The sequence below is a fragment of the Lathyrus oleraceus genome, chromosome 5 (genome assembly GCF_024323335.1).
Source record: "Lathyrus oleraceus cultivar Zhongwan6 chromosome 5, CAAS_Psat_ZW6_1.0, whole genome shotgun sequence".
NCBI lineage: Eukaryota > Viridiplantae > Streptophyta > Magnoliopsida > Fabales > Fabaceae > Lathyrus > Lathyrus oleraceus.
In genome coordinates, this window is record NC_066583.1 from 508,562,641 (window position 1) to 508,587,467 (window position 24,827).

Genomic DNA, 24,827 nt, shown 5'->3' on the forward strand with positions numbered 1-24,827 from the left:
TAATCATTGAAACCTAACTTTGACAATATTTCTCATATTAATCAAAACGTAACTTTTACCGCAATTAATTACTTTGTATGCAAGATAACTTGATTAAAACCAAAACCCTAGTGTTACATTAAGTTAAGATTAATTCAACCATTGAACGGCAGTGATATCTTACAATCTCTGTGGATACGATAACAAAAACCCGACACTTAAAAACTGTCTCAACAAAATGGCGCCGTTGCCGGGGATCGAACCCGGGTCACCCGCGTGACAGGCGGGAATACTCACCACTATACTACAACGACCTTATCAACCGCACCCTCAACAACAACAACAACAACAATTCCAAGGGAACCAAGGGTTCCAACCTAGAAGCAACTATTATCATAACCAAGGTTATGGAGGTGGTTCTTCTAGCCGTCAAAATCCTCCCCAAAATCCGTATCAATCTCAACAACCGCCGGTAGTCAATTCTAAATTGGAAGAGACATTGACGCAATTCATGCAAATGTCAATGGCCAATCAAAAGAGTAATGACGCGGCCATAATAAATCTTGAAACTCAAGTTGGGCAACTTGCCAAGCAACTCGCTGAACAACAAACCGGTCCTTCTTTTTCGGCTAATACGCAAACAAATCCTAAGGAGCATTGTAAGGCGATTATGACGAGAAGTGGAAGGGAGTTGGGTAGTGAAAATGAAAAAAGAGAGAAAGAGAAGGAGATTGAGGAGGAAATAGTGGAAGAAAATGTTGACGGTGAAGTAGGAGTATGGAGTGATGAGGAAGTAGTTGAAAATAATAAAAATAATGGTGAAGTTGAACAAGAAAAAGGTGTGGAGATTGAGGAAGATAAAAATGATGAGGTGATAAGGGAGGTAGCGAAGAAGCCTAGATGGAAAAGTGCTAGAATTGCAAAGGGAAAGGAGGTAGTGAGCGCTACTCCGGTCCAAAATCTTCCTTACCCTCATGCCCCTTCCAAAAGGGAAAATGAACGGCATTACGCCCGGTTCATGGATATTTTTAAGCAATTACAAATAAACATTCCGTTTGCTGAAGCTTTGGAACAAATGCCAAAGTATGCCAAGTTCATGAAGGACATACTAACCAAAAAGCGGAGGTATACGGAACCGGAGACCATCGTCCTTGATGCGAGCTGTAGTGCCATCATTCAAAGGACGCTTCCTAAGAAAGAGGTTGATCCGGGAAGAGTTACATTGCCGGTTAAAATTGGTGATGTGTATGTCGGAAAGGGACTTATTGACTTGGGGTCGAGCATAAATCTTATACCTTTGTCAATAATCAAGAGGCTTGGCAACATCGAGATTAAGTCCATCCGAATGACATTACAATTGGCGGATAAGTCGACGACCCATCCTCATGGCGTAGCCCAAGATGTGTTGGTGAAGGTCGACAAATTCTTTTTCCCGGTGGATTTTATTGTAATTGATATGGAGGAAGATGATGATGCTCCGCTCATATTGGGCCGACCATTCATGAAGACCGCAAGAATGATGATTGATGTTGATGACGGTTTAATGAAGGTGCGTGTTCAAAATGAGGAGGTCACCTTTGATCTATTCGAGGCGATGAAGCATTCCAAGGATAGAAATGATAGCTTTCGCATCGATGTGATCGAAGACGCTATTATGGAAGTTTCAAAGCATATCCATGAGATATCTCCTATGGAGTTAGCTCTCGACGACTCATTGGAGGTTTTCACTGTTGAGGAGGAGCTAGCTCTTGAGGAATGCTTAAAGGAACTTGATAGCTTGGAAGACCTACAACCGTGGGAAGTAGAGGAAGAAAATTTGAAGAAGGAGGTAATTGACGAGAAAGCGCCAATTGAATTAAAAGAGTTACCTTCGACTTTGAAATATGTGTTTCTAGATGAGACCGAGGCAAAGCCGGTCATCATAAGCAACCTTTTGACAAAAGAAGAAGAAGCCCGTCTAATCATTGTGCTAAAAACCAATCAAGAAGCTATGGGTTGGACTCTTTCCGATCTTAAAGGAATTAGTCCATCCTATTGTATGCACAAGATTTTGATGGAGGAGGATTTCAAGCCGGTGGCTCAACCACAACGCCGCTTAAATCCTACAATGAAAGAGGTTGTAAGAAAGGAAGTGGTGAAGCTTTTGGATGCGGGAATGATTTACCCGATCTCGGATAGTCCGTGGGTTAGTCCCGTGCACGTGGTTCTGAAGAAGGGTGGAATGACCGTAATCCGTAATGACAAAGACGAATTGATCCCGACTAAAGTAGCAACGGGGTGGAGAATGTGTATAGATTATAGACGGTTGAATACCGCGACTCGTAAGGACCATTTTCCACTCCCATTTATGGATCAAATGCTTGAAAGACTATCGGGCCAACAATACTACTGTTTTTTAGACGGCTACTCCGGGTACAACCAAATTGCGGTTGACCCGGTTGATCATGAAAAGACGGCTTTCACGTGTCCGTTTGGAGTGTTCTCATACAGAAAAATGCCTTTTGGGCTTTGCAATGCGCCGGCGACATTCCAACGATGTGTCCAAGCTATTTTTGCCGATCTAATAGAGAAAACAATGGAAGTCTTCATGGATGACTTCTCGGTGTTTGGTGGGACGTTTAGTCTATGCTTGGCAAATTTGAAGACGGTGTTGGAAAGGTGTGTGAAGACTAATTTGGTGCTAAATTGGGAAAAGTGTCACTTTATGGTGACCGAGGGGATTGTGCTAGGCCACAAAGTCTCTAAAAGGGGGCTTGAAGTGGATAGAGCTAAGGTTGATGTAATTGAAAAATTACCCCCTCCGGTCAATATGAAGGGCATCCGTAGTTTTTTGGGGCACGCGGGGTTCTACCGGCGCTTCATCAAGGACTTCTCAAAGGTGGCTAAACCTTTGAGCAATTTACTCGCCAAAGATCAGGTATTTCTCTTCACCGACGATTGTTTGCAAGCTTTCGAGGTTTTAAAAGAAAAATTGGTTACCGCTCCAATAATAGTCGCTCCCGATTGGAATGAAAATTTTGAACTAATGTGTGACGCGAGTGACTATGCCGTTAGAGCGGTACTTGGCCAAAGAAAGGACAAAACTTTTCATGCTATACATTATGCGAGTAAGGTTCTTAACGAGGCTCAAATAAATTATGCCACAACGGAAAAAGAACTACTCGCAATAGTGTATGCGCTAGAAAAGTTTAGGTCCTATCTTATAGGGTCTAAAGTCGTGGTGTACACCGACCACGCGGCGATTAAATATCTGCTGACCAAGCCGGATTCGAAGCAAAGGCTCATCCGTTGGATCCTCTTGTTACAAGAATTCGATGTCGAAATTAAAGACAAGAAGGGGTCGGAAAACTTGGTAGCGGATCATTTATCCCGCTTGGTGAATGTCGAGGTTACCGCATCTGAAAAGGAAATCCGGGAAGAATTTCCTGATGAAAAATTGTTTAAGGTTCAAGTTAGGCCGTGGTTTGCAGACTTTGCAAACCACAAGGCTAGTGGTTGTGTGCCGGCCGACCTAACTTCGAACCAAAAGAGGAAGTTCCTTTCGGATGCGAGGTATTATGTTTGGGATGACCCATACTTGTTTAAGTTGGGTAGCGATAACCTGTTAAGGAGATGCGTAACTGGTGATGAAGCCCAAAGCATCCTTTGGCATTGTCACAACTCGCCTTATGGCGGACATTATAATGGGGTTAGAACGGCCACAAAAATTCTTCAATCGGGATTTTATTGGCCAACTATTTTCAAAGACGCACATACCCATGCGCAAAGTTGTGACAGTTGCCAAAGAAGTGGTGGGATAGGTAAGAGAGATGAGATGCCTCTCCAAAATATCCAAGAAGTGGAAGTGTTCGATTGTTGGGGCATAGATTTTGTTGGACCTTTCCCACCCTCTTACGGGAATGAGTACATGCTTGTAGCTGTTGATTATGTCTCTAAGTGGGTTGAGGCGATTGCCTCACCTCGGGCGGATGCCAAAACGGTGATAAAATTTTTAAAGAAAAACATCTTTTCCCGTTTTGGAACCCCCGAGTGTTGATAAGTGACGGAGGGTCACACTTTTGCAATGCACCTTTGGAAACAATTCTAAAACATTATGGTGTGTCGCATAGGGTGACAACTCCGTATCACCCTCAGGCTAACGGGCAAGCGGAGGTCTCTAATCGAGAGATTAAGAGAATCCTAGAAAAAACCGTGTCTAATTCTAAAAAAGAGTGGTCCCAAAAATTGGACGAAGCATTATGGGCCTACCGTACGGCCTTTAAAGCTCCAATTGGCCTAACTCCGTTTCAATTGGTATTTGGTAAAACTTGCCATTTGCCGGTTGAATTGGAGCACAAGGCCTTGTGGGCCCTAAAATTTCTAAATTTTGAACACGAGTTGGCCGGTAACAAAAGGAAAGTACAACTACTTGAGTTGGAGGAGATGCGCAATGCCGCATACCACTCAAGTTGGTTGTACAAGGAAAAAGCAAAGAAGTATCATGACAAGAAGATCCGTACCAAAGAATTTGTGCCCGGACAATTGGTCCTATTGTTCAACTCCCGGTTGAAGTTGTTTCCCGGGAAGTTGAAATCGAAATGGTCCGGGCCATTTCGGGTGAAAGAAGTAAAAGAGTACGGGGCCATTATCATTGAAGACATGGACGAGAAAGACAGTTGGACCGTGAACGGCCAAAGATTGAAAGTGTATCTCGGCGGTCATGTGGATCGCGAGAGTTGTGCTCAGTCGCTCGATGCTCCCCTGTGAGCATCGCACCGTCGAGCTTAGCCGACGTTAAACAAGCGCTAGTTGGGAGGCACCCCAACATTGTAAGTATTTATTGTTTTATGTATCATGTTGAATTCTGTTACAGTGTGCGAAACAAGGCTGGATGACTTGCAAGTGCTGCATTTGCAAATGCATTTGCTGTCATGCTCGCTTGCAGCTCGCTAGGCGAGGCAGAAGCGAGCATGCTCGCAAGCTGCTCGCTAGGCGAGGCAGCAGCGAGCGCTGCAGTACTGTTTTCTATTTAAACACTTCAGCAGAGCCATTTTGCCCTACCTTCAAAAATTTGTCTGAACGGCTCTGCTGAGGATTTCGTGCGTGGTTTCTCAAACTCCCTCTGTTGCATCTTTATCACCGACACGTGCTTCTTTCGCCAATTGCAAACTCTCCCCACTTCTCTTTTCCAAATCCGTTTACCATAGGTTTGCCCCACTTCTTTTTCTTTTTGTTTACTCTTAAATTCCAAATATGCATAGCAAATAGGATAAATTTGGTATGGGAAACATGGAGGTTGCATGAGATATTGTGGAGTTTGCAATGTTAGGTCGTTTAGGTTTTCAAATTGGGGATTTCATCTATTTTAGGTTTTGCATGCAATTAGCCAATCCCCAATAGCATAGAACGACTCATTGTCATTAGAAATCATTAGGTTCTGTGTAGGAACCATAGAGTACGGGTATTGGGAGAAACATCCTTGAAAATGCAGAAAATCCCAAAACCCATAAGGTTCGCTAGCAGCTCGCTAGGCGACCTGGGGCGACCGTTCGCTACAACTTCGCTAGGCGAAGCAGCAGCGAACATGACAGTATTTTGAATTTTGTTTTAATGGCTAATCTGTTTGTTGGTGTGTATTGTTTCTTTGTATATTTTGCAGAATGGAGTCTAGATCTGGAGCTGGTAAAAAGAGAAAAGGAGATGCAACTACTTCCAGGACCGTGCCGATTCAATTCGACCACGACAAGTTTGTAGGCCCGAAACAAGCGGCACGTTACATCGCTTTGGAGAAGCGAAAAATCCTTCCTGAGAGGCGTTTTCTGATCAACCCGCAGGGCACTTACCGAACTTTCGCCGGGTTGATAGACGCCAAGAAGTGGGATAGGTTGATAAGTCCCTTGGAGCATTATGACATTGGTACAGTGCGGGAGTTTTATGCTAACGCACTGCCCGACGACGACGAGCCCTTCACTTGGGTTTCTAGAGTTGACGGGCGTACTATTCCTTTTGACCGGGATGCGATCAACAGAATCCTAGGGGAACCGCTCCAGCTGGGAGCTGATCAGAGAGACCAGTACCACACCGACCTCAGACTTCATCGAGACGTCGCTGCCATTACCACCGACCTGCTTTTGGCTGGGAGATCGGTTGAGCCGAACCCATCTGGGGTTCCTGTGAGATATCACCGGGAGGACATGACTCCCATGGCTCAGCTGATTCTACTTCTGGTTTTAACCAACATCCAACCCAAATCACACACCTCTACTGTGCCGATCCCAGTGGCACATTTAGTCCATTCCATCCTCACTAATGTTGAGATTGATGTGGCGAGGATAATCGCCAATGAGCTGAAGACTGTGGTTGAGAGTGGGCTGAAATCGGGGGCTCGTGTGAATTGCCCACTGGCCTTCCCGTGTTTGATTATGAGCTTATGTATTCAGGCTAGGGTCCGGCTTCCGTCTCGTGGACAGGTTAGAATCCCGGCACCAATTGATGATCGGTATGTAGCTAAGTATTGTAGAGCTAAGACTACCGCTGGCAGTGCGGCCTCGGGAAGTACTCGGGCTGCTGATGGTCCTAGTGCTTCTTCTCCCGGACTTGATCCGTACCTGAGGGCTGTTTGTGACTACAGTTTTGAGTGGATGGCAGCATCCCAAAGAGCTATGATTGACATGCACAACAGTATGCAGAGGTTGGAGCTGCAAGGTAATGACCCCTCCGGTGCTCGAGCATTGTTAGCGCGTGAGCAGTTTATGCTCAACGCTAATTGGCCTGTGGACAGGCCAGTCTATGGTGAGGGGGAGGGAGCTGAAGCTGATGATGAGGATATTGATGATGAGGCTACCGGTTCTGAAGCCGGTAGTGAAGAGGAGTCTTGAGCCCTTTGTGGGTTAAGTTTTTGAGTATTTGTATTTCAGTTTTTATTATGTCATTTTTATTTGTACTTTCGAATTTTGTATTTTGACCATGGGTTGTACTATTGGGGTGTTTTGTCCCCCACGAACAAAATTTTATTTTTCAGTTAATGTTATTTATGTTTGTTGTTAATTTTGTGTGTTTAATAAATTTTTGGTTGAATGAGTGGCAAACCCTTCTAGATTGGTTGCTCCTCAAGAAGTACCCAATGAAGGTGCATCCGAGCTTGGATGGCAATGATAAGAATAACAAGTGAATGAAGCTAAGGTACATGGTTACCGTCGGCTAGAATTTTAGAATGCATTAGGAACTTTACTCTTTTTGGTAAATTGAATATTGTCTTTGTGCAACATAATTGAATGAATGTTTCATCTAGAACCTAAAACCACAAAGTGTGAGGAAACCTCCATTGTTCACTTAAATGCTGGATTCTAATAAGTTTTGTTGATTCATGTGATTCATTATTTGTCTGTTATTATTGTGAAATTGTGGAAGCAATTAGAAATGATCAAGGCACTTGTTTTCTTTCGAGCACAACTACATCCAAAAACAACTTACCTGTGAGCAGAGAGAGTATTTGTTAACCCCTTTGAGCCTAAACAGTTGAATCTCGGCTTGAAATAAAGCGAGATCTCAAAAATCTTTTTTTTACAACCCGGAAAATATTGATTATTGTTCTTTTGCCGTAAAAAGGTAAGAGCAGTCACTTAGGGTGTGGAAGAAATAAGTTGGGGAGAACGAAAAAGAATTGGTAAGCACCACAACTCTTGAAAAAGAAAAGAAAAACCGAGCAAGCATAGAAAAATATATGTATAGAAAATATAGAAAAGAAACATCTGTTTTGTACATTTGATGTGAAAGAAAAGAACAAAAATATAAAGAATGAAAATGAATGCTTGCTTGGAAGAAAAATAGTGAAAAATAAGAGTTGAGTTGTGGAATATGTGTTGTGAAGGTTACAAATAAGAAACAGATGAAACAAGTCGAGTAGTGTGAATAATACTGTGAATGTCTCTTTTGCATCGGCACTTTCGTTTCAATGGCCTTAAAAATGACCCTTGTTTGTTAACCTGACCAAGCTTCAACCGAAAAGCCCTTAGTGATCTTTATGCTTCCACAGTACCATTTTTAATTGATTAGACATTGTATGAATCTGTTTGATTTCTTCATTATTTGTTAGAGAGCGAGATTAGTCCCGCGGTTGCAAACGCGCAAAATCTTCATTCCTGATTCGAAGAGGAGAGATAGGATGATTCATTCAGAAGAGTATTGTTGTAGATAGATAAATATTTTGCATTGCTATTTAAGTTTAAGTTCCTAGGTATTATTTTATTCAAACCGTTGGGAACTTGTATATGCGAATTTCGCTTGTGTTTGAGCCGTTTATCCAACTTCGGAGAAACCGTTTCTTTATGCAAATCCTCTTGTCTTTCAAGAGGCATACTTTACTTGAGGACAAGCAAGAATCTAGTTGGGGAGAGTTGTTAGATGCCCAAAAGTGCTTATTTGAGCTATCATATGTGGGCATCTTTCACTCTTTTGCCTTGCTAAAATTGTCAAAATCACATTTATTTTACATGGAATGCGTACATTGATAAACAAGCTTGGTGCCTTTGATGTGTTTGTTATTGTGCAGGAAAGGCATGAATTAATTGATAATAAAGACACAAGAGAATTGGCAAAGGAACCAAAGCAAAGGAGCATTTCATCTGCCTGCTCGCTAGGCGAGGCTGTGGCGAAGAATGGGTTCGCTAGGCGAGCTCCTGGCGAACAGCTCCAGTAAATTAGCAAATTAATTCGCTAGGCGAGCTCATGGCGAAGTCTGCAGCGAATTCATTCTGTTTTGGTGAAAAAGTGCAGCCAGCACTCACTCGCTAGGCGAGGCTCTAGCGAGTCCCCAGCGAGCATTCCAGTAGCAAAACCTCTCAACCTCGCTGGGGGCGAGCTTGAAGCGTTTCCTTCGCTAGGCGAAGGTATGTTCGCTAGGCGAACATGACAGTTTAGCAGGCCCTGTTTGCTCTGGGCGCAGGGGCTTTTTGTGCCCATTTTAGGACCTCGCTAGGCGAGCTATTATGCTCGCCTAGCGAACATGACAGTTCTGCACTTGTCTATAAGTAGCAGGTGCCACTTTTGGGCACCATACCTCATTTTTACCAACTTTTCCATTTTTTGTACTTTCTCCTAGATATTTTACAGCATTGCTTTGTGGGAGATTTTATGCCCTAATTTCATTTCTCTTCATCTAGCTACCATCTTCCACAAAAAGAAGGTGGATTCCCATCCAACTTCGATTATTCGACTTGGATGTTGATCAACCCTCTTTTCTTACTTGCCGACCAAGCTACAATGAAAATGAGTAGCTAAGTCTTCCATTTGTCAAGGTTAGATGTAGGTGATTGCTAGCTTTGTGTGTAAATGTAAGGATCCTCATATGTAAACTCTTTAACGGTAAATATATGATGAAAACTTTGTTTCTATTTAAAAACTCTTTGTGTTGGTATTTGATCGAGAGATGTTTACCGATTCTTGACCTAGGTTTTCATCCAAACTTGTTTGTTAGCTAGAGATAGTAACGAATGATTTTGTTCACCATAAGGTTGAACCAAAACGTTGTCTTTTTGATAGATTGTGTTCGAGAGAAACAATGGATCAAAATGACAAAACTCACAATGGATGTTCGAGAGAAACGCATTGAGAGGACTTTGTGAAATTATTTATCATCTAAAGGAGTTTATAAGATTGTTGACTGAGCAAATACATGCAAAGCAAATGTAATCATTGAAACCTAACTTTGACAATATTTCTCATATTAATCAAAACGTAACTTTTACCGCAATTAATTACTTTGTATGCAAGATAACTTGATTAAAACCAAAACCCTAGTGTTACATTAAGTTAAGATTAATTCAACCATTGAACGGCAGTGATATCTTACAATCTCTGTGGATACGATAACAAAAACCCGACACTTAAAAACTGTCTCAACAATACTCTCTAAAGGTCTCCTTGGCAGTCTGAGACATACCTTGCAACAAGGTCCGATTTGGAGCCATGTCCAAGTTGTATTGATATTGCTTGACAAAAGCCTCTGCCAAGTCTTTCCAGCTCTTGATGGTAGTACGAGACAAATGAGAATACCATTCACGAGAAGCTCCAGTTAGACTGTCTTCAAAATAGTACATCCACAACTTTTCATCTTCCGTGTGAGCTCCCAACCTTCCCAAATAAGATTGGAGATGAGTGCGTGGGCAAGAAGCCCCGTTGTATTTCTCAAAAGTAGGGGGTTTGAACTTGTGAGGAATCCTTACTCCCTGAACCAGACCAAGATTTGTGACCTCAAAGCCTAAGGAATTTTGAGACTCCAAAGATTTGAGCTTCTCAGCAAGCTCATCCATACGGCGAGTGGTCTCGAGGGCCTCGTCATGCAAAGAAAATTGATCATACTGATAATCTTCAGTAACGGGGTGCCCGTTAATCCGAATTCCTTGATTCACATTGTACCTTCCGCCAATACCATTTCCAACATTCCCTGTGTTGCCAACATTACCCGGGTTTCCATCAGCATTTGCGTTACCAGTGTTCACAGGGTTACCAACGTTCCCAGGGTTACCAGGGTTTCCCTCAGCATTTAGTATCTCCACCTCCGGATCGGGTCTCGGTTGCTCAACCAATTCCCTCAGCTTCGCTTGGCCTTCTGCCATACCAGTCATCAATGTCATGAGCTGATCCATCCTTTCACGCATATCAGCCAGCTCTTTCTGTACTTGGTCCATCGCTAGCTGTGGACGATTTTCCTTTGTCGGGTACCTGTGGACTCGCTTGGGACCAATAACTGCCTGATACAGGGAACAAACATTAGACACTGCGGTGACACCTGCAAAACAAACAAGGGTTAGTATGCATGGTATGCGATGCACTGCTTGTTCAGTTTTAAGGCACCCCCGTTTTGAAAGGGAGTACCCTGCAAATGAATAAGCATGAGATGTTGGATGCAAATATGCAGATGATGTTATGCAATGCAAAGGCATGTCAATCAGAATTGATGGATCCGCTTGAACATCTGTCAGGTTGCACTTCCTGGAGAGAAATTCACTGAGGAATATAATACAAGACCAAAACTCTGCTCCAGAAAACCGGGTTGGTTGGAGGTTAAGGTTTCCTGAATTTAGCTCGCCCCTCACTGGTAGGTTCTAAGAACAGAAGTTCGTCAGCTTAAGCCCTTCAGTCGCGAATAATACGTTTACCACTGAAGGTTTGGCATTATTACGGGATAAAAGACCTCCATTGACTCCCCTCAACAGGATATCCTAAAGCAAGTTCTCAGTCTCGGGGTCCTCGGATTGATCAGCGAGAATGCGCCCACCAGAGCTAACATAATCACGTCTCGGAGGAGAGGCCTCGACTGAGTTCTCGGGAAATGGTCACCAGAGGCGACGATTTCTAAAGGAACATCATGTCGTTACGGAACATCCGTAGGACATAATATATCCAAAAGAAACCTCGTCTAGGTGTGGTTCTTTACGAACGACTTAACGTAGCAACATGCCACGCAAGCCTCATGATCATCCACTCTAAAACCTGTGTGTACACTCAAGCCTGGGTAATGGGCTTATCTCTCGTAGAACATCCCATCCCAACAAACAAACAACAGCTTCAACAGATACAGCAGATGAATGCAAGCAAGTAAGCAAATAAATGTACAAAAGCATGAACACCCAATAAACAAGAAATCACACAAGCTAGGAGGGACTCGCTTAGGGAAGATGGACCAGCAAGAGGTCAACTTCTTATATCCCCAGCAGAGTCGCCAGCTGTCGCAACCTGAAAAATACAGTGCGCGAAAAAACAACCGGCGAAAGAAAATGACAGAAGAGTCGCCACCGTGCGTTATTCATCCCAAAGGAGGGAAAGGAAATGCTCGAAGTAAACCTGAAAAAAGGAAAGGGCAAGACGGGGTCTCGCAACCAAATCTTGGGTTTGGGAGTCGGTTATGCGAAGGGAAGGTATTAGCACCCCTACGCATCCGTAGTACTCTACGGGATCCACTTTTGTGGTTCTTGTCTAAAGGGTGTGAGTTTACCTAATGTGTTTATTTAAAAAAAGGGTTAAAAGAAATGACTCGCGCGGATGTCGCATTCACTGCATACGTATCTCATCTGAATATGAGAATCAGAGTCTTCGTAGCTCGGCTGACCTATGGGTTGGGGGGATGTGTGCTCGCTAAGACATCGCGTCTTATGCCTACGTATCTCATCTGGAATGAGAATCAGAGCAAGACGTAGTTCGGCTAACTACGGGGTTATGGATTGGGTTTTGGACGAACAACGTTACTACGCAATCTACCGGATGCTCGACCTTTGGAGACTTACTCGCCTGTAGTAGAAGGAGTAAACGTGTTGCTTTGGGTTTTAGGGTTTGTTTGCGTTGTAGGAACGCGCATGCAAAAAGGAAGTCCTAGGCGAAGGAACAGTGCTACCTTAATTGGCATGCAGAAGGGAGACTATTCGAAGCCTCGTGTCCTATGGGGAAACGACCACACCACACGAAACATGTATCTTAAAGTAAAAGGAAAAAGGGGAAAAATACCACACGGATGAAGATCTGAAGCTACAACAATTAAAGGGATAAGCAACTCTGAAACCCCTCCAGCTAGATCATCAAAAAGGTCAGTCAGTACGGGTAATCGGGATAAACCTCCAGATGGCATCCCTGCAAGAGTATGTGAGCCCTCACAAAAACTCGACAAAAGGTTAGAGTAACAGGATGAAAACAAGAGAAAACAATGCCATGGAAACACAAGACAGGTTAGGACAAAACAGAACAAAAAAAGCAAATACTGTCACGTTCGCGACTGCATTCAGTCATTAGAGGATCTTTTGAGAGCTTGTGTTTTGGAAAAAGGAGGTACTTGGGATTGTTATTTACCTTTGATTGAGTTTACCTACAACAACAGTTTTCATTCGAGCATTGGTATGGCACCGTTTGAAGCTTTGTATGGTAGGAGATGTCGGACACCTTTATGTTGGTATGAGTCCGGTGAGAGTGCTGTGGTTGGACCGGAGATTGTTCAACAGACTACAGAAAAGATTAAGATGATTCAGGAGAAGATGAGAATTGCTCAGAGTCGTCAGAAGAGTTATCATGACAAGAGGAGGAAGTCACTTGAGTTCCAAGAGGGAGATCATGTGTTTCTTCGCGTTACTCCGATAACTGGTGTTGGTCGAGCTTTGAAGTCGAAAAAGTTGACACCTCGATTTATTGGTCCTTATCAGATTTTGGAGAGGATAGGGGAAGTAGCCTATCGTATCGCTTTACCGCCGTCGCTTGCGAATTTGCATGAGGTTTTTCATGTGTCTCAGTTGAGGAGGTACATTCATGATCCGTCGCATGTAGTCCAAGTAGATGATGTACAGGTGAGAGATAACCTGACTGTTGAAACATCACCTATGAGGATCGAGGATCGAGAGTTGAAGCGGTTGCGGGGTAAAGAGATTGCCTTGGTGAAGGTAGCTTGGGGAGGACCAGCAGGTGGCAATGTGACTTGGGAACTTGAGAGTCAGATGAAGGAGTCTTATCCTGAGTTGTTCGCTTGAGGTATGTTTTCGAGGACGAAAACTCTTTTAGTGGGGGAGAGTTGTAACACCCCGATGAAATTAAGATAATTGTTTAAATTAAGTTAATATTTTATTTATTAATTTAATTAAATAATTAGAAAATTATTGGATTATTAATATTATTATTGGGATAATATTATTGGGTTTTATTATTTGAGTATATAAGTTGGAATAATAAAAAGTCCTAATTTTTGGAAAAAGGGTTTTCACGTGAAAAAGAAAAAAAGAGAAGCGGCTGAAAGGGAAAGGGCAAAGAGGCAGAGCAAGAGAAGAGGAAAAGCTTGAAGCTAACGGAATTGCCGGATTAACTCAGGTAAGGGGGGTTTATCATCGTTTGATGGGTCTTATGGGATAGCATGTAATGGGTAGTGATGAACCTCTGAATTTGACTCTGATTGAAATGATATGTGATGAATTTGTGAAATATTGATGAACGAAATTGGATGATAATTGATGAAATTGTAGGAATTAGATGTAGTAAGGTTAGCGATTTGAGAAGTTGAATGTATCTGAGTTGTAATTGATAAAACGAACGAACGTGTATGAAAAACTGGACTGTGAGAGGTTGGATCTGAAGGATCTCGTAGCAGAGAAAACCCATAGCAGATCTGGAAAACTGGATTCTGGTCATACGCGTATGGCACTAGGCAATACGCGTATGGGATGGCTTGAAAATGGGGGTTTTGGCGCTGGTACGCGCCATACGCGTGTGATACGCGTATCCCTGGAGTGGTACGCGTATGGTGTATGCTATACGCGTATGAGTGAAAGAGATGATGTTTTGAACGTGAAAACGTCTCTGTTGGTACGCGTATGAGGATGTGGTACGCGTAGCATACGCGTATGGGCGTGGGCGATACGCGTATGGGATGGGCGAGGAAATGCGCCATACGCGTATGGGCATAGGCGATACGCGTATGGGCAGACTTGTGGTTTTTCTGAACAGTTGTGGTGCAGTTTTTAGTTGTTTAGGCTGAGTGCTGTAACTTAGCTGATGTATGACGTAGTGGGGATTATCTCCCGTTGTTTTGAGTAGTATAGGTATTAGTAGAGTGTGCTAATACTGTGTTTGATGATGAGGTATGATATGATATGCCTTGTGATAAAATGTGTTGATGATGCTGTGAATGTATTAGTTATGTATGCATTTGTGAATAGACTGCTTTATGGCTTAGAGTGTGAGCATATGTCTATTCTTGAGTTGTTGTTGTTGTTGCATTGCTAGGTGATTAGCATGCATATTGTGGCCCAATTGGGGTGGTAGCTAATTCCCATGGTGAGGGATTAGTGAGTAAATCATTTTGATTGTTGTTGATGTTTGCATGCTAGGTGATTAGCGTGCATAGCATGGCCCATTTGGGGTGGTAGCTAATTCCCATGGTGAGGAATTAGTGAGTGAGTCACTATGTCTCAAATGAGTGGGACTAGTGAGCTTGGTAGCCGTGCCTGGATTTGGACGGTGAGGTTGAACTATATGTTCACAAATAGTCGGTACCGCATGCATGGAGTCTCATTGCATAATATATGTATGGCGTGTAATATGAATGGATGTATTCCAATATTACACGTGTATTTGTGTTGGTATTGTTGTGTGGTTATTGAGTATGATGTTGAATTAATATGCTGTTCCTGGATGTGTGTTTTGATTAGGGTGATGAAGTGTGTTGAATCACTTAACATAACATGATATTTTATAATACTCATTATATTGATTGAGGAACTCACCCTTACAACTGTTTTTCAGGTAACGAGCAGTGATTGAGTAGGAGCTAGTACTTGGAGTCTAGAGTAGTTCTTTAGTGGGTCATGCTCTGATAGATGTAACATCGGGAGGGAACCTTTTAATTATGTTGTTAATGATTGTTGAACCAGTTTACATGTAGTATGTTACATGTTTTGATTGATTTGATTTATATCCGCTGCGATTTATGCAAATGTTTAATCGATTAAATAAAGAGCATGACAGTTATTTTGGAACATGGTGTGAATGATTGTGTGACACCCTTAACTGCATAATTACTCTGATATATGTTTATTATTTTAATTAAATAATTGGGGTATTTTAGAAGGGTGTTACATTAGTGGTATCAGAGCATAGTTGGTCGAGTCGAGTCGTAATTATTCTGTTTCCCCTGTACGAGATAGGTGTTGTGTAACCCTATCAGTACTTATTGTTTTAGTTTGTTGGGTTTTCAGAATAGAGATGGCTGGGAGAGGTAGAGATGATGCTGCGATTGCTGAGGCTCTGGGTATGCTAGCTGGAGTACTTGGAGGAAATCCGAATGTTGTGGGAATGGGAGCTGCTCGTCAACTGAGTGAGTTCCAGAAGAACAATCCTCCAATGTTCAAGGGAGCATACGATCCAGATGGTGCTCAGAAGTGGTTGAAGGAGATTGAGAGGATCTTCCGAGTGACTGAGTGTGCCGATAACCAGAAGGTCAGGTTCGGTACGCATATGCTGTCAGAAGAAGCTGATGATTGGTGGGTTGCTACCCGCACTGAGTTGGAAACTGCTGGGAATGCTGAAATCACTTGGGCTGTGTTCAGAGAGAGATTCCTGAAGAAGTATTTTCCAGAGGATGTTAGAGGGAAGAAAGAGATAGAGTTCTTGGAATTGAAGCAGGGTAACAAGTCTGTTACGGAGTATGCTGCTAAGTTCACAGAGCTGTCAAAGTATTATACTCCCTATAATGAGGCTGCTGGAGAATTTTCAAAATGTGTGAAGTTTGAGAACGGGTTACGTCCCGAGATCAAGCAGGCTATTGGATACCAAAGGATCAGAGTGTTTTCTGACTTGGTTGACTGTTGCAGGATTTTCGAACAGGATTCCAAAGCCAGAGCAGAGAGCTATCAGCAAAGGGTTGATAGGAAAGGCAAGAATCAGAATGATCGTGGAAAACCGTATGCAGTTGGCAAAGGTTTTCAGAAGCAGGGTGTGATGAAGAGGCCTAGTGGGGGAGACTCTAGTGCTCCTGCTAATGTTACAGATGTGGTCAGGCTGGACATCGTGTCCATGAGTGTACCAGTGCTGAGATGAAGTGTTTCAAGTGTGGAAAAGGTGGTCATTTGGCTGCAGAGTGTCGGTTGAAGACTGTAACTTGTTTCAACTATGGAGAGTTGGGTCATATCAGTCCACAGTGTCCTAAGCCGAAGAAAGAGAATCAGTCAGGAGGCAAGGTCTTTGCTTTATCAGGTTCTGAGACTTCTGCAGATGATCGTTTGATCCGAGGTACGTGTTATATTAATGGCTTTCCTCTTGTAGCTATTATTGACACCGGTGCTACTCATTCCTTTATATCTTTGGATTGTGCTGTGAAACTTAAGTTAGAGATATCTGAGATGCTTGGAAGTATGGTGATTGATACTCCTGCAAAGGGTTCAGTGACTACTACTTCAGTTTGCTTGAGTTGTCCTTTGAGTATTTTTGGTAGAGACTTTGGGATGGACCTTGTGTGTCTTCCACTAGTACAGGTTGATGTTATCCTGGGTATGAACTGGTTGGTATTTAACCGAGTCTATATCAACTGTTTTGATAAGACTGTGATTTTTCCTGAGATTGAGGAAGGAAAGAATTTATTTCTATCTGCAAGGCAGGTGAATGAGGCAGTAGTAGATGGGGCAGAGTTGTTTATGCTGTTAGCGACTATGGAAGCTAAAGATAAACTGGTGATTGGTGACCTAGCGGTGGTGTGTGATTTTCCTGATGTGTTTCCGGAAGAGGTGAATGAATTGCCGCCAGAGCGTGAAGTTGAGTTCTCGATTGATTTGGTACCTGGTACTAGACCGATATCGATGGCTCCGTACCGTATGTCTGCTGTTGAGTTAACTGAATTGAAGAGTCAGTTGGAAGATCTATTGGATAAGAAATTTATTCGTCCGAGTGTGTCACCGTGGGGTGCACCAGTGTTATTAGTTAAGAAGAAAGAAGGTACTATGAGGTTGTGTGTGGACTATAGGCAACTGAATAAAGTGACGATCAAGAATCGGTATCCTTTGCCGAGGATTGATGATTTGATGGATCAATTGGTTGGTGCGAGTGTGTTCAGCAAGATAGATTTGAGATCTGGGTATCATCAGATACGTGTGAAAACTGAGGATATTCAGAAGACTGCTTTCAGAACAAGGTATGGACATTATGAGTATTCTGTGATGCCTTTTGGTGTGACTAATGCGCCTGGTGTATTTATGGAGTATATGAATAGGATTTTCCATCCGTATCTAGATCAGTTTGTTGTGGTGTTTATTGATGACATTTTGGTGTATTCGAAATCTGAAGAAGAACATGCGGAGCATTTGAGAGTGGTTTTAGAAGTTCTCCGAGAAAAGAAGTTATTTGCTAAACTGTCTAAGTGTGAATTTTGGTTAGAAGAGGTTAGTTTTCTTGGTCATGTGATTTCAAGAGGTGGTGTTGCTGTTGATCCTTCTAAGATAGAAGCGGTATCTCAGTGGGAAGCTCCGAAGTCTGTTGCGGAGATTCGAAGTTTTCTTGGTTTGGCTGGTTATTATAGGAAGTTCATTGAGGGATTTTTTAAGTTGGCGTTACCGTTGACGATGTTGACTAGAAAGGGGCAAGCGTTTGTTTGGGATTCAAAATGTGAAGAAGGTTTCCAAGAGTTAAAGAGAAGGTTGACTACTGCTCCTATTCTGATATTACCGAGTCCGTCGGAATCATTTGAGGTTTATTGTGATGCTTCATTGTTGGGTTTGGGTGGTGTGTTGATGCAGAATAAGCAGGTTATAGCTTATGCTTCGAGACAACTGAGGGTTCATGAGAGGAACTATCCGACACACGATTTAGAGTTGGCAGCTGTGGTATTTGTTCTGAAGTTATGGAGACACTATTTGTACGGGTCGAGATTTGAGGTTTTCAGTGATCATAAAAGTTTAAAGTATTTGTTTGATCAGAAAGAACTGAATATGAGACAGAGGAGATGGTTAGAATTTCTGAAGGATTATGACTTTGGTTTGAATTACCATCCGGGTAAAGCAAATGTAGTGGCTGATGCGTTGAGTCGGAAATCATTGCATATGTCTATGTTAATGGTTAAGGAATTGGATTTAATTGAGCAGTTTAGAGACTTGAGTTTGGTGTGTGAGAGTACTCACAATAGTGTTAAATTGGGAATATTGAAGTTAACGAGTGGTATTTTGGATGAGATTCGAGAGGGTCAGAAATCCGATGTGCTTTTGGTTGATAAGTTGACTTTAGTAAATCAAGGTCAAGGTGGTGAATTCAGAATTGATGAGAATGGTGTTTTGAAATTTGGTAATCGGGTGTGTATTCCGGATGTTACCGAACTTAAGAAGAGTATTCTTGAAGAAGGACATCGTAGTGGCTTGAGTATTCATCCTGGAGCTACGAAGATGTATCATGATTTGAAAAAGTTATTTTGGTGGCCGGGAATGAAGAAAGAAATTGCAAGTTTTGTTTATTCCTGTTTGACTTGTCAGAAGTCAAAGATTGAGCATCAGAAGCCGTCTGGGCTAATGCAACCGTTGGCTATTCCAGAGTGGAAGTGGGATAGTATCAGTATGGATTTTGTTTCTGGTTTACCGAGGACAAGTAAGAATTTTGAAGCCATTTGGGTGATTGTTGACAGATTGACAAAGTCGGCTCATTTCATTCCGATCAGAATGGACTATCCGTTAGAGAGATTAGCTGAGTTGTATATTGAGAAGATTGTAAGTTTGCATGGTATTCCGTCGAGTATCGTTTCGGACAAAGATCCTAGATTTACATCGAAGTTCTGGGAAGGTTTGCAGAGGGCTTTGGGAACTAAGCTGAGATTGAGTTCTGCATATCATCCGCAGACTAATGGTCAGACTGAGAGGACCATTCAGTCATTAGAGGATCTTTTGAGAGCTTGTGTTTTGGAAAAAGGAGGTACTTGGGATTGTTATTTACCTTTGATTGAGTTTACCTACAACAACAGTTTTCATTCGAGCATTGGTATGGCACCGTTTGAAGCTTTGTATGGTAGGAGATGTCGGACACCTTTATGTTGGTATGAGTCCGGTGAGAGTGCTGTGGTTGGACCGGAGATTGTTCAACAGACTACAGAAAAGATTAAGATGATTCAGGAGAAGATGAGAATTGCTCAGAGTCGTCAGAAGAGTTATCATGACAAGAGGAGGAAGTCACTTGAGTTCCAAGAGGGAGATCATGTGTTTCTTCGCGTTACTCCGATAACTGGTGTTGGTCGAGCTTTGAAGTCGAAAAAGTTGACACCTCGATTTATTGGTCCTTATCAGATTTTGGAGAGGATAGGGGAAGTAGCCTATCGTATCGCTTTACCGCCGTCGCTTGCGAATTTGCATGAGGTTTTTCATGTGTCTCAGTTGAGGAGGTACATTCATGATCCGTCGCATGTAGTCCAAGTAGATGATGTACAGGTGAGAGATAACCTGACTGTTGAAACATCACCTATGAGGATCGAGGATCGAGAGTTGAAGCGGTTGCGGGGTAAAGAGATTGCCTTGGTGAAGGTAGCTTGGGGAGGACCAGCAGGTGGCAATGTGACTTGGGAACTTGAGAGTCAGATGAAGGAGTCTTATCCTGAGTTGTTCGCTTGAGGTATGTTTTCGAGGACGAAAACTCTTTTAGTGGGGGAGAGTTGTAACACCCCGATGAAATTAAGATAATTGTTTAAATTAAGTTAATATTTTATTTATTAATTTAATTAAATAATTAGAAAATTATTGGATTATTAATATTATTATTGGGATAATATTATTGGGTTTTATTATTTGAGTATATAAGTTGGAATAATAAAAAGTCCTAATTTTTGGAAAAAGGGTTTTCACGTGAAAAAGAAAAAAAGAGAAGCGGCTGAAAGGGAAAGGGCAAAGAGGCAGAGCAAGAGAAGAGGAAAAGCTTGAAGCTAACGGAATTGCCGGATTAACTCAGGTAAGGGGGGTTTATCATCGTTTGATGGGTCTTATGGGATAGCATGTAATGGGTAGTGATGAACCTCTGAATTTGACTCTGATTGAAATGATATGTGATGAATTTGTGAAATATTGATGAACGAAATTGGATGATAATTGATGAAATTGTAGGAATTAGATGTAGTAAGGTTAGCGATTTGAGAAGTTGAATGTATCTGAGTTGTAATTGATAAAACGAACGAACGTGTATGAAAAACTAGACTGTGAGAGGTTGGATCTGAAGGATCTCGTAGCAGAGAAAACCCATAGCAGATCTGGAAAACTGGATTCTGGTCATACGCGTATGGCACTAGGCAATACGCGTATGGGATGGCTTGAAAATGGGGGTTTTGGCGCTGGTACGCGCCATACGCGTGTGATACGCGTATCCCTGGAGTGGTACGCGTATGGTGTATGCTATACGCGTATGAGTGAAAGAGATGATGTTTTGAACGTGAAAACGTCTCTGTTGGTACGCGTATGAGGATGTGGTACGCGTAGCATACGCGTATGGGCGTGGGCGATACGCGTATGGGATGGGCGAGGAAATGCGCCATACGCGTATGGGCATAGGCGATACGCGTATGGGCAGACTTGTGGTTTTTCTGAACAGTTGTGGTGCAGTTTTTAGTTGTTTAGGCTGAGTGCTGTAACTTAGCTGATGTATGACGTAGTGGGGATTATCTCCCGTTGTTTTGAGTAGTATAGGTATTAGTAGAGTGTGCTAATACTGTGTTTGATGATGAGGTATGATATGATATGCCTTGTGATAAAATGTGTTGATGATGCTGTGAATGTATTAGTTATGTATGCATTTGTGAATAGACTGCTTTATGGCTTAGAGTGTGAGCATATGTCTATTCTTGAGTTGTTGTTGTTGTTGCATTGCTAGGTGATTAGCATGCATATTGTGGCCCAATTGGGGTGGTAGCTAATTCCCATGGTGAGGGATTAGTGAGTAAATCATTTTGATTGTTGTTGATGTTTGCATGCTAGGTGATTAGCGTGCATAGCATGGCCCATTTGGGGTGGTAGCTAATTCCCATGGTGAGGAATTAGTGAGTGAGTCACTATGTCTCAAATGAGTGGGACTAGTGAGCTTGGTAGCCGTGCCTGGATTTGGACGGTGAGGTTGAACTATATGTTCACAAATAGTCGGTACCGCATGCATGGAGTCTCATTGCATAATATATGTATGGCGTGTAATATGAATGGATGTATTCCAATATTACACGTGTATTTGTGTTGGTATTGTTGTGTGGTTATTGAGTATGATGTTGAATTAATATGTTGTTCCTGGATGTGTGTTTTGATTAGGGTGATGAAGTGTGTTGAATCACTTAACATAACATGATATTTTATAATACTCATTATATTGATTGAGGAACTCACCCTTACAACTGTTTTTCAGGTAACGAGCAGTGATTGAGTAGGAGCTAGTACTTGGAGTCTAGAGTAGTTCTTTAGTGGGTCATGCTCTGATAGATGTAACATCGGGAGGGAACCTTTTAATTATGTTGTTAATGATTGTTGAACCAGTTTACATGTAGTATGTTACATGTTTTGATTGATTTGATTTATATCCGCTGCGATTTATGCAAATGTTTAATCGATTAAATAAAGAGCATGACAGTTATTTTGGAACATGGTGTGAATGATTGTGTGACACCCTTAACTGCATAATTACTCTGATATATGTTTATTATTTTAATTAAATAATTGGGGTATTTTAGAAGGGTGTTACACGTTCGCTATGTGGGGCATTGATATGATCAGAAAGATTGAGCCTACGGTTTCGAATGGGCACCGGTTCATATTAGTGGCTATTGATTACTTCACCAAGTGGGTGGAAGCAGCCTCTTATACGAACGTAACAAAGCAGGTCGTTGCCAGATTTCTCAAGAGAGACATCATTTACAGATATGGGGTTCCCGAGAGGATCATTACTGATAATGGTTCTAATTTGAATAACAAGATGATGGCAGAACTGTGTCGGGAATTCAAGATTGAGCATCACAATTCTTCTCCTTATCGTCCGAAGATGAATGGGGCGGTTGAGGCAGCCAATAAGAATATTAAGAAGATTGTGCAGAAGATGGTCGTGACCTATAAAGACTGGCATGAGATGTTGCCGTTTGCATTGCATGGGTATCGAACCTCGGTGCGCACATCTACTGGGGCAACGCCTTTCTCACTCGTGTATGGAATGGAAGTTGTGTTACCGGTTGAGGTTCAAATTCCCTCTTTGAGAGTCCTGATGGACGTGAAGTTGCAAGAGGCTGAATGGGTAAGGACCCGGTATGAAGAGTTGAGCCTGATTGAGGAAAAGAGGCTGGCGGCCATCTGTCATGGGCAGTTGTACCAGCAGCGAATGAAACGTGCTTTTGACCGGAAGGTACGACCTCGTGTGTATCATGTGGGTGATATGGTGCTGAAAAGGATCATTCCTCCTCAAAATGATCGTAGGGGCAAGTGGACACCCAATTATGAAGGTCCATTCGTGGTCAAGAAGGTTTTCTCTGGCGGAGCCTTGTTGCTGACGACCATGGATGGTGAGGATTTTCCATCCCCTGTGAATGCGGACGCAGTTAAAAATACTTCGTATAAGAGACCCGCTGGACGAAAAGAATAAAATAGTCCAGGCAAAAATGGGCATCCCGGCGAACCGAAAAAAAAGGAAAAAGGTTCGGGCAAAAATTAGGGATAAAAAGAGAAAAAATTGTACACCCGACAAGTCGAAAACCTGAAAAGGCGACTTGGGCAAAAAGGGGTATCCCGGTGGACTGAAAACCCGAAAGGGCGGTCCAGGCAAAAGAGGGATTGAAACGAACAACTGCGTCTGGCATGATCGTTTGTACTTTGGATATGACATGGATAATCTCCGGGTGGGGATCAATCGGAAGCGTCTTATTCAGAAGGCAGAAAGCAAGGAGAGTCTGAGGACATATGGGGTGTAACCGAGTTGGAACTTGATGAGATCGCGGTTTCACATTGCCATTAGGATAGATTTTCCTTTTGTGCGCAATTACCTCTTTTCAGGAATTGCTTCCTTTGTATTGCTCGGTTATGAGCCACACTTTTTCAATCAATAAAATGCATATTCAGTCAAATAATTTTGTTTTTTGTTTTTCATTACCGCTTTGATTGCAAAAACATCCAATTGTTGTGATAAAGAATCTTTGCATTTTAAGACATACAGGTCCCTTCCAATGCATGTTTATAAGATTGAAAACTTGAAATCTTATTCGGAAGGTTGAGTGACCCAAGTGTTGAAATCTTGACACGCCTGGGGCACGTTTTTATCTAACGATCTCTTTTGCAGGATGTTGTTAGATAGTTTCACTCACTTGCAGGTCGTGATGTGGAAGCTTTTGACGAAAGATCCTCGAGGAGTCCAATCAGGGACGAATGAATGGAGAATGGTGAAAAGGCGACGGAAAGACGTACGACGATCCTGGATATTAATCAAGAAGACTCTTCAAAGTCTGAAGATTAGAAGGTTCGTACCAATCTAAGGAGTTCGCTCTCCGTCGAGTACGGAGGAGTCGGGAATACAAGGTGATGAATCAGAAAAGTCCAGACGAGTCTGGGAGTTCTCAAAATTGGAAAGCTGACATTGGATTTGGATGATGAATGCCATGGTTCAACGAGTCGACGGGTGTTTAGTACCAGAATTTCCTGGTTTCCCCAAGCAGAGTTGGGATTGTTACCTCCTCAGCAGATTCGAGGTCTGTGCCTTCCCTAGCAGGGTCGGGATGGTTATCTCCCCCAGCATGTTTGAGATCGGTGTTTCCTCAGTAGCCACGCCTGAAGGTTGCTATTTCCCAGCAGCGGTGTTATTCCCCAGCAGGGTGGAGATCGGAGTGTTGTCGAGTTCCTCAGCAGAGTGCCTCGAGCTCCTCAGAAGGGTCCCTTGAGGGGGATACTTTTTTTATGCATTCATCATGTAGATAAGCATAGCATATTGCATAATTACTTGCGTAGCATTTCCATGATTATGGAGCATTACGCTGAAAAAGTCATGCATCATCATTGCAAGCATAGGCTAGTCTCAAGTCGTGGTTACCGTTTGAGATTTGGTTCTGCCAGTGAGTGAAGATGCTACTCAAACCGTGGTTACGTTTGAGGAATGGTTTTGCTAGTTGGGAAATCAGCAGCATTGCGAGTATCAGTTACTCGAGCCGTGGTTACCGCTTGAGATTTGGCTTCGCCAGGTGGTGAAGATGTTACTCTGAGGAGTTTAGCATCGTGATTTTGAATCAACAATATTCCCCAGTAGTGCGATGCTGGAGGAGATTTCTGTCGTGCGAGATAGAATTTGAAGATGTTACTCTGAGGAGTTTAGCATCATGACGTCGGGTTAACAATGTTCCCCAGTAGTGCGATACTGGAGGAAATTTTTCCGTCGGGCGG

The 24,827-nt window shown here is 42.6% G+C and overlaps 1 non-coding gene across 1 annotated transcript; it reads right to left on the reverse strand.

The window, feature by feature from the left end:
• Positions 1-221: 221 nt before the first annotated feature.
• Positions 222-293, reverse strand: TRNAD-GUC (transfer RNA aspartic acid (anticodon GUC)). Its single transcript has one exon. It is a non-coding gene; the product is annotated as a tRNA-Asp (tRNA).
• Between the last annotated feature and the right edge of the window lie 24,534 nt (positions 294-24,827).